The sequence below is a fragment of the Cryptomeria japonica genome, unplaced genomic scaffold (genome assembly GCF_030272615.1).
Source record: "Cryptomeria japonica unplaced genomic scaffold, Sugi_1.0 HiC_scaffold_88, whole genome shotgun sequence".
NCBI lineage: Eukaryota > Viridiplantae > Streptophyta > Pinopsida > Cupressales > Cupressaceae > Cryptomeria > Cryptomeria japonica.
In genome coordinates, this window is record NW_026728910.1 from 4,406 (window position 1) to 15,000 (window position 10,595).

Genomic DNA, 10,595 nt, shown 5'->3' on the forward strand with positions numbered 1-10,595 from the left:
CACGCACACGACGCCCCCTCCAGGTGCACGCACGTAGGCCGGGCCGGGTGCACACCCGACGCCCTAGCAAGGTGCGCGCACCCGGGCAGGGCTCACACTTGGCGAACGGGGCGCACTTCGCGAGGGAGGGTGTGCACCTCGACGGGGGTGGGTGGCCGGGGTGGATTCGCACGTGGGTCGCGGTTTGCTAAGTACACACTGCGACAAGCTCATAACGGGTGCGATCATACCAGCATTAGTGCACCGGATCCCATCAGAACTCCGCAGTTAAGCGCGCTTGGGCCGGAGTAGTACTGGGATGGGTGACCTCCCGGGAAGTCCCGGTGTTGCACCCTTTTTTAGTTTTTCGCCGGGCGTCGCAATGCTATTTGAATAAACCTTTTGCCCGTTTGCGTTCTCGTCGGGGCCGGGCCGGGCCGGGGTGCGCTGCCCGCACTACCGCGCGCGCGGGGGGCGACACCGAGCGCGCACCCGAGGCACCCCGAGCACACAGGCCACGGTGCAACCCGGGCGTTGTGCGCGCACCCCGGTGCGCCCGAGGTGCTGCGCGCGCACCCAGGTGAAATCGGTGTGCACCTCGGCCAGTGCGCGCTCGGTCGAGTCGCGCACGTTGGCCAAGGTGCACGGTGATGTTTCTTACTCTAAGGTTCCGCACCAGACGCCCGGGACAGGTGAGCGAAGCTGGGCGGGGCCGGGTGCGCGGCCGGGGCAGGTGCACGCAGCTGGAGAGAGCTTTGGAGCACACTTCGGAGCGCACCAATGATGCGCTCCATTCAAAAGTTTCCTGAAAAGGCAAAAAAAGTTGAGATTATAGAATTTCCCACTTGAGAGATTGTAAAAAAAAAAAATTTAAAATGAAGGAAACGCGGGTGCCAAGGTGTGCGCAGCCCAGCCAAGGTGTGCGCACCAAGGCGCCCACCCTGGCGAAGGTGCACGCAAGGTGCGCACCCGAGGCAAACCGGACAATTAACCCAACTTTCGACTTCGCGCGCACCTTGGAGCGCACTTCGGAGCGCTCCTTGGTGCGCACCAATCTTGGGCACCTCGGAGTGCACCATGGCGCCCACCAAGGTGCGCACCCGGGGCAAACCGAGCTCCGACTTCGTGCGCACCTTGGAGCGCACGAAAGGTGCGCACCATGGCGCCCACCAAGGTGCGCAGCCCAGCCAAGGCGTGCGCATCAAGGTGCGCACCCTGGCGAAGGTGCGCACCCGGGGCAAACCGAGCTCCGACTTCGTGCGCACCTTGGAGCGCACAAAAGGTGCGCAACCCAGCCAAGGTGTGCGCACCCCGGTCAAACCGAGCTCCGAATCGTGCGCACCAGAGGTGCACGCCATCGTGCGCACCTTGGAGCACACTTCGGAGCCCTCCTTGGTGCGCGCCGATGTTGCGCACCTCGGAGCGCACCCGGGGAAAACAATGCAATTAACCCGACTTTCGACTTCGTGGGCACCTCGGAGCGCTCTCGGGTTCGCACCTCGGAGCACACCGGTGCGCACCTTTGATGCGCTGCCTTCACCAATTTCCAGAAAAGGCAAGAAAACATTGAGAAGGTGTGCGCACCGAGGTGCCCACCCTGGCGAAGGTGCACGCGAGGTGCGCACCCGGGGCAAACCGGGCTCCGACTTCGTGCACGCCGCACCTTGGAGCACACTTCGGAGCGCTCCTTGGTGCGCACCAGGGCGCGCAACCCAGCCGAGGTGCCCACCCCGGCGAAGGTGCACGCGAGGTGCGCACCCGGGGCAAACCGGGCTCCGACTTCGTGCACGCCATGGTGCCCACCGCGGCGAAGGTGCACGCGAGGTGCGCACCCGGGGCAAACCGGGCTCCGACTTCGTGCACGCCGCACCTTGGAGCACACTTCGGAGCGCTCCTTGGTGCGCACCATGGTGCCCACCAGGGCGCGCAACCCCGCCGAAGGTGCACGCGAGGTGCGCACCCCGGGGCAAACCGGGCTCCGACTTCGTGCACGCCGCACCTTGGAGCACACTTCGGAGCGCTCCTTGGTGCGCACCATGGTGCCCACCAGGGCGCGCAACCCCGCCGAAGGTGCACGCGAGGTGCGCACCCGGGGCAAACCGGGCTCCGACTTCGTGCACGCCATGGTGCGCACCGCGGCGAAGGTGCGCACCCGGGGCAAACCGGGCTCCGACTTCGTGCACGCCGCACCTTGGAGCACACTTCGGAGCGCTCCTTGGTGCGCACCAGGGCGCGCAACCCAGCCGAGGTGCCCACCCCCGGCGAAGGTGCACGCGAGGTGCGTACCCGGGGCAAACCGGGCTCCGACTTCGTGCACGCCGCACCTTGGAGCACACTTCGGAGCGCTCCTTGGTGCGCACCATGGTGCCCACCAGGCCGCGCAACCCAGCCAAGGTGTGCGCACCAAGGTGCACGCGAGGTGCGCACCCGGGGCAAACCGGGGTCCGACTTCGTGCACGCCGCACCTTGGAGCACACATCGGGGCGCTCCCGGGTTCGCACCGGCGTTGCGCACCGTGGTGGGCACCTCGGAGCACACCAAGGTGGGCAGCGAGGTGCGCACCTTTGATGCGATGCCTTCACTAATTTCCATAAAAGGCAAAAAAAAAACGAGATTTTAAAATTTCCGTTTTGAAAGATAGTGAGAAAAAGGGAATGCTGGTGCCATCTTGAGCCCGCCCTGGTGCGCAGCCCAGCCAAGGTGTGCGCACCAAGGTGCCCACCCTGGCGAAGGTGCGCGCCCGGGCAATTAATCCAACTTCCAACTTCGCGCGCGCCAGGGTGGGAGCGCACCCAACAACCGGGCCTGGGAAGAGCCAATGCGAGAAACCCCACCAAACGCTCTGACAAAAAAAGAGGGGGCGCTCCAGTAACCCCGCTTCGGAGCGCACCCTGGGCAAACCCAGCCAAGGTGCCCACCCCGGCCAAGGTGCAGGCGAGGTGCGCACCCGGGGCAAACCGGGCTCCGACAACGTGCACGCCGCACCTTGGAGCACACTTCGTAGCGCTCCCGGGTGCGCACCTCAGAGCACACCAAGGTGGGCAGCGAGGTGCGCACCTTTGATGCGCTGCCTTCACTAATTTCCAGAAAAGGCAAAAAAAAAAGGAGATTTTAAAATTTCCGTTTTGAAAGATAGTGAAAAAAACGGAACGCGCGTGCCATCTTGAGCCCGCCCTGGTGCGCAGCCCAGGTAAGGTGCCCACCCTGGCAAAGGTGCGCACCCGGGCAATTAACCCTACTTCCGACTTCGTGCGCGCCAGGGTGGCAACCGGGCCTCGGAAGAGCCAATGCGAGAAACCCCACCAAACGCTCCGACAAAAAAAGAGGCGGCGCTCCAATAACCCCGCTTCGGAGCGCAGCCGGGGCAAACCCAGCCAAGGTGCCCACCCCGACGAAGGTGCACGCGAGGTGCGCACCCGGGGCAAACCGGGCTCCGACAACGTGCACGCAGCACCTTGGAGCACACTTCGAAGCACTCCCGGGTGCCCACCGGCGTTGCGCACCGTGGTGGGCAGCGAGGTGCGCACCTTTGATGCGCTGCCTTCACTAATTTCCAGAAAAAGGCAAAAAAAAATGAGATTTTAAAATTTCCGTTTTGAAAGATAGTGAAAAAAAAGGAACGCGGGTGCCATCTTGAGCCCGCCCTGGTGCGCAGCCCAGGCAAGGCATGCGCACCAAGGTGCCCACCCGAGGTGCACACCCGGGGCAAACCGGGCTCCGACTTCGTGCAGGCCGCACCTTGGAGCACACTTCGGAGCGCTCCTTGGTGCGCACCATGGTGCCCACCAGGGCGCGCAACCCAGCCAAGGTCTGCACACCAAGGTGCCCACCCCGGCGAAGGTGCACGCGAGGTGCGCACCCGGGGCAAACCGGGCTCCGACTTCGTGCACGCCATGGTGCCCACCGCGGCGAAGGTGCACGCGAGGTGCGCACCCGGGGCAAACCGGGCTCCGACTTCGTGCACGCCGCACCTTGGAGCACACTTCGGAGCGCTCCTTGGTGCGCACCATGGTGCCCACCAGGGCGCGCAACCCAGCCAAGGTGTGCGCACCAAGGTGCACGCGAGGTGCGCACCCGGGGCAAACCGGGGTCCGACTTCGTGCACGCCGCACCTTGGAGCACACATCGGAGCGCTCCCAGGTTCGCACCAGCGTTGCGCACCTTTGATGCGCTGCCTTCACTAATTTCCAGAAAAGGCAAAAAAAAACGAGATTTTAAAATTTCCGTTCTGAAAGATAGTGAAAAAAACGGAACGCGGGTGCCATCTTGAGCCCTTCCTGGTGCGCAGCCCAGGCAAGTTGTGCGCACCAAGGTGCCCACCCTGGCGGAGGTGCGCGCCCGGGGCAATCCGGGCTCCGACTTCGTGCACTGCATGGTGCCCACCAAGGCGCGCAACCCAGCCAAGGTGCCCACCGCAGCGAAGGTGCACGCGAGGTGCGCACCCGAGGTGCACACCCGGGGCAAACCGGGCTCCGACTTCGTGCACGCCGCACCTTGGAGCACACTTCAGAGCGCTCCTTGGTGCGCACCAGGGCGCGCAACCCAGCCGAGGTGCCCACCCCGGCGAAGGTGCACGCGAGGTGCGCACCCGGGGCAAACCGGGCTCCGACTTCGTGCACGCCATGGTGCCCACCGCGGCGAAGGTGCGCACCCGGGGCAAACCGGGCTCCGACTTCGTGCACGCCGCACCTTGGAGCACACTTCGGAGCGCTCCTTGGTGCGCACCATGGTGCCCACCAGGCCGCGCAACCCAGCCAAGGTGTGCGCACCAAGGTGCACGCGAGGTGCGCACCCGGGGCAAACCGGGGTCCGACTTCGTGCACGCCGCACCTTGGAGCACACATCGGGGCGCTCCCGGGTTCGCACCGGCGTTGCGCACCGTGGTGGGCACCTCGGAGCACACCAAGGTGGGCAGCGAGGTGCGCACCTTTGATGCGATGCCTTCACTAATTTCCATAAAAGGCAAAAAAAAAACGAGATTTTAAAATTTCCGTTTTGAAAGATAGTGAGAAAAAGGGAATGCTGGTGCCATCTTGAGCCCGCCCTGGTGCGCAGCCCAGCCAAGGTTTGCGCACCAAGGTGCCCACCCTGGCGAAGGTGCGCGCCCGGGCAATTAACCCAACTTCCAACTTCGCGCGCGCCAGGGTGGGAGCGCACCCAACAACCGGGCCTGGGAAGAGCCAATGCGAGAAACCCCACCAAACTCTCTGACAAAAAAAGAGGGGGCGCTCCAGTAACCCCGCTTCGGAGCGCACCCTGGGCAAACCCAGCCAAGGTGCCCACCCCGGCCAAGGTGCAGGCGAGGTGCGCACCCGGGGCAAACCGGGCTCCGACAACGTGCACGCCGCACCTTGGAGCACACTTCGTAGCGCTCCCGGGTGCGCACCTCAGAGCACACCAAGGTGGGCAGCGAGGTGCGCACCTTTGATGCGCTGCCTTCACTAATTTCCAGAAAAGGCAAAAAAAAAAGGAGATTTTAAAATTTCCGTTTTGAAAGATAGTGAAAAAAACGGAACGCGCGTGCCATCTTGAGCCCGCCCTGGTGCGCAGCCCAGGTAAGGTGCCACCCTGGCAAAGGTGCGCACCCGGGCAATTAACCCTACTTCCGACTTCGTGCGCGCCAGGGTGGCAACCGGGCCTCGGAAGAGCCAATGCGAGAAACCCCACCAAACGCTCCGACAAAAAAAGAGGCGGCGCTCCAATAACCCCGCTTCGGAGCGCAGCCGGGGCAAACCAAGCCAAGGTGCCCACCCCGACGAAGGTGCACGCGAGGTGCGCACCCGGGGCAAACCGGGCTCCGACAACGTGCACGCAGCACCTTGGAGCACACTTCGAAGCACTCCCGGGTGCCCACCGGCGTTGCGCACCGTGGTGGGCAGCGAGGTGCGCACCTTTGATGCGCTGCCTTCACTAATTTCCAGAAAAAGGCAAAAAAAAATGAGATTTTAAAATTTCCGTTTTGAAAGATAGTGAAAAAAAAGGAACGCGGGTGCCATCTTGAGCCCGCCCTGGTGCGCAGCCCAGGCAAGGCATGCGCACCAAGGTGCCCACCCGAGGTGCACACCCGGGGCAAACCGGGCTCCGACTTCGTGCAGGCCGCACCTTGGAGCACACTTCGGAGCGCTCCTTGGTGCGCACCATGGTGCCCACCAGGGCGCACCCGAGGCAAACCGGGCTCCGACTTCGTGCACGCCGCACCTTGGAGCACACATCGGAGCGCTCCCAGGTTCGCACCAGCGTTGCGCACCTTTGATGCGCTGCCTTCACTAATTTCCAGAAAAGGCAAAAAAAAACGATATTTTAAAATTTCCGTTCTGAAAGATAGTGAAAAAAACGGAACGCGGGTGCCATCTTGAGCCCTTCCTGATGCGCAGCCCAGGCAAGTTGTGCGCACCAAGGTGCCCACCCTGGCGGAGGTGCGCGCCCGGGGCAAACCGGGCTCCGACTTCGTGCACTGCATGGTGCCCACCAAGGCGCGCAACCCAGCCAAGGTGCCCACCGCAGCGAAGGTGCACGCGAGGTGCGCACCCGAGGTGCACACCCGGGGCAAACCGGGCTCCGACTTCGTGCACGCCGCACCTTGGAGCACACTTCAGAGCGCTCCTTGGTACGCACCAGGGCGCGCAACCCAGCCAAGGTGCTCACCCCGGCGAAGGTGCACGCGAGGTGCGCACCCGGGGCAAACCGGGCTCGGACTTCGTGCACGCCGCACCTTGGAGCACACATCGGAGCGCTCCCGGGTTCGCACCAGCATTGCGCACCTTTGATGCGCTGCCTTCACTAATTTCCAGAAAAGGCAAAAAAAAGAAAAAAATGAGATTTTAAAATTTCCGTTTTGAAAGATAGTGAAAAAAACGGAACGCGGGTGCCATCTTGAGCCCGCCCTGGTGTGCAGCCCAGGCAAGTTGTGCGCACCAAGGCACCCACCCTGGCCAAGGTGGGTCACGGGGTGGGTCCTAGGGTGGGTAACGGGGTGGGTACTAAGGTGCGTGCCAAGGTGGGTCATAGGGTGGGTGCCAAGGTGGGCACCAGGGTGGGTGTGCACCAACCCTAGCCAGGGTAGGTCACGGGGTGGTTGTCGGGGTGGGCGTCAAGGAGCCAAGGTGGGTGGCAAGTAGCCAAGTTGCGTGCCAAGGTGGGTGTCGGGGTGGGTGCCAAGGATCCAAGGTGGGTGCCAAGGAACCAAGGTGGGTGTCTGGGTGGGTGCCGAGGTGGGAGCCAGGGTGGGTCCCAAGGTGAGTGCAAAGGTGGGTGCCAGGGTCAAGGTGAGTGCCAATGTGGGTTCCAAGGTGCCAGGGTCAGGGTGAGTGCCAATGTGGGTTCAAAGGTGCTAAGTTGGGTGCGAGGTTGGGTGCGAGGGTGGGTGGGTGCCAAGGTGTGCTAGGTGGAAGCCCGGGTGGGTCGGCATCCCATGGGTGTCGAGTTGGGTGCCTGATGGGTGCTTCTTGTCAAGTTTTAGTCGTCGGGACTCATTTCGAGCCTTAGAGGTCGTTTCTTGTCCGGTTGCCCTGTCTTCGACCTGGGAACCCAATTTTGGTCCTCGGGTCCCATTTTTTTTTGTCTCGCATCCCACTTTTGGCCTGTGGCCTTTTCGGGGTCGATTCTCGTTTTGGGCATCAGAGCATGTTTCTTCTCCTAAAACCCAATATTTGTTTATTAAGTCTCGGAACACATTTTTGTTCTCGTGGACCCATCATGGGTCTTGGAACGCATTTGTGGTCCTTGGGTCCCATTTTGCATCCCGAAACTTGTGTTTTGGTGCTTGATCCCTATTTTGGGTGCCCACCTTGCACCAAGTGCGCACCCGGGGCAAACCGAGCGCCTTGGTGCACCGGGGCAAGATCGAGCGTGCACCCGAGGCGCCCCGAACATGCACCAAGGTGCACTCGGCCCACATGTGAGCGCAGGTCGTTGCGCCCGAGGTGGTGTGTGGGCACCGCGTTGCAGACGGGACACTGCACGCACACGACGCCCCCTACAGGTGCACGCACGTAGGCCGGGCCGGGTGCACACCCGACGCCCTAGCAAGGTGCGCGCACCCGGGCAGGGCTCACACTTGGCGAACGGGGCGCACTTCGCGAGGGAGGGTGTGCACCTCGACGGGGGTGGGTGGCCGGGGTGGATTCGCACGTGGGTCGCGGTTTGCTAAGTACACACTGCGACAAGCTCATAACGGGTGCGATCATACCAGCGTTAGTGCACCGGATCCCATCAGAACTCCGCAGTTAAGCGCGCTTGGGCCGGAGTAGTACTGGGATGGGTGACCTCCCGGGAAGTCCCGGTGTTGCACCCTTTTTTAGTTTTTCGCCGGGCATCGCAATGCTATTTGAATAAACCTTTTGCCCGTTTGCGTTCTCGTCGGGGCCGGGCCGGGCCGGGGTGCGCTGCCCGCACTACCGCGCGCGCGGGGGCGACACCGAGCGCGCACCCGAGGCGCCCCGAGCACACAGGCCACGGTGCAACCCGGGCGTTGTGCGCGCACCCCGGTGCGCCCGAGGTGCTGCGCGCGCACCCAGGTGAAATCGGTGTGCACCTCGGCCAGTGCGCGCTCGGTCGAGTCGCGCACGTTGGCCAAGGTGCACGGTGATGTTTCTTACTCTAAGGTTCCGCACCAGACGCCCGGGACAGGTGAGCGAAGCTGGGCGGGGCCGGGTGCGCGGCCGGGGCAGGTGCACGCAGCTGGAGAGAGCTTTGGAGCACACTTCGGAGCGCACCAATGATGCGCTCCATTCAAAAGTTTCCTGAAAAGGCAAAAAAAGTTGAGATTATAGAATTTCCCACTTGAGAGATTGTAAAAAAAAAAAATTTAAAATGAAGGAAACGCGGGTGCCAAGGTGTGCGCAGCCCAGCCAAGGTGTGCGCACCAAGGCGCCCACCCTGGCGAAGGTGCACGCAAGGTGCGCACCCGAGGCAAACCGGACAATTAACCCAACTTTCGACTTCGCGCGCACCTTGGAGCGCACTTCGGAGCGCTCCTTGGTGCGCACCAATCTTGGGCACCTCGGAGTGCACCATGGCGCCCACCAAGGTGCGCACCCGGGGCAAACCGAGCTCCGACTTCGTGCGCACCTTGGAGCGCACGAAAGGTGCGCACCATGGCGCCCACCAAGGTGCGCAGCCCAGCCAAGGCGTGCGCATCAAGGTGCGCACCCTGGCGAAGGTGCGCACCCGGGGCAAACCGAGCTCCGACTTCGTGCGCACCTTGGAGCGCACAAAAGGTGCGCAACCCAGCCAAGGTGTGCGCACCCCGGTCAAACCGAGCTCCGAATCGTGCGCACCAGAGGTGCACGCCATCGTGCGCACCTTGGAGCACACTTCGGAGCCCTCCTTGGTGCGCGCCGATGTTGCGCACCTCGGAGCGCACCCGGGGAAAACAATGCAATTAACCCGACTTTCGACTTCGTGGGCACCTCGGAGCGCTCTCGGGTTCGCACCTCGGAGCACACCGAGGTGCGCACCTTTGATGCGCTGCCTTCACCAATTTCCAGAAAAGGCAAGAAAACATTGAGAAGGTGTGCGCACCGAGGTGCCCACCCTGGCGAAGGTGCACGCGAGGTGCGCACCCGGGGCAAACCGGGCTCCGACTTCGTGCACGCCGCACCTTGGAGCACACTTCGGAGCGCTCCTTGGTGCGCACCAGGGCGCGCAACCCAGCCGAGGTGCCCACCCCGGCGAAGGTGCACGCGAGGTGCGCACCCGGGGCAAACCGGGCTCCGACTTCGTGCACGCCATGGTGCCCACCGCGGCGAAGGTGCACGCGAGGTGCGCACCCGGGGCAAACCGGGCTCCGACTTCGTGCACGCCGCACCTTGGAGCACACTTCGGAGCGCTCCTTGGTGCGCACCATGGTGCCCACCAGGGCGCGCAACCCCGCCGAAGGTGCACGCGAGGTGCGCACCCGGGGCAAACCGGGCTCCGACTTCGTGCACGCCGCACCTTGGAGCACACTTCGGAGCGCTCCTTGGTGCGCACCATGGTGCCCACCAGGGCGCGCAACCCCGCCGAAGGTGCACGCGAGGTGCGCACCCGGGGCAAACCGGGCTTCGACTTCGTGCACGCCATGGTGCGCACCGCGGCGAAGGTGCGCACCCGGGGCAAACCGGGCTCCGACTTCGTGCACGCCGCACCTTGGAGCACACTTCGGAGCGCTCCTTGGTGCGCACCAGGGCGCGCAACCCAGCCGAGGTGCCCACCCCGGCGAAGGTGCACGCGAGGTGCGTACCCGGGGCAAACCGGGCTCCGACTTCGTGCACGCCGCACCTTGGAGCACACTTCGGAGCGCTCCTTGGTGCGCACCATGGTGCCCACCAGGCCGCGCAACCCAGCCAAGGTGTGCGCACCAAGGTGCACGCGAGGTGCGCACCCGGGGCAAACCGGGGTCCGACTTCGTGCACGCCGCACCTTGGAGCACACATCGGGGCGCTCCCGGGTTCGCACCGGCGTTGCGCACCGTGGTGGGCACCTCGGAGCACACCAAGGTGGGCAGCGAGGTGCGCACCTTTGATGCGATGCCTTCACTAATTTCCATAAAAGGCAAAAAAAAAACGAGATTTTAAAATTTCCGTTTTGAAAGATAGTGAGAAAAAGGGAATGCTGGTGCCATCTTGAGCCCGCCC

At 63.5% G+C, this 10,595-nt stretch overlaps 2 non-coding genes across 2 annotated transcripts; both read left to right on the plus strand.

Annotated features, from left to right (window-relative positions):
- The first annotated feature begins 216 nt into the window (after positions 1–216).
- Positions 217–335, plus strand: LOC131864546 (5S ribosomal RNA). The gene has a single exon (XR_009363313.1). It is a non-coding gene; the product is annotated as a 5S ribosomal RNA (ribosomal RNA).
- Positions 336–8,153: 7,818 nt separating this feature from the next.
- On the plus strand, positions 8,154–8,272 carry LOC131864500 (5S ribosomal RNA). Its single transcript, XR_009363267.1, has one exon. It is a non-coding gene; the product is annotated as a 5S ribosomal RNA (ribosomal RNA).
- Positions 8,273–10,595: the final 2,323 nt, after the last annotated feature.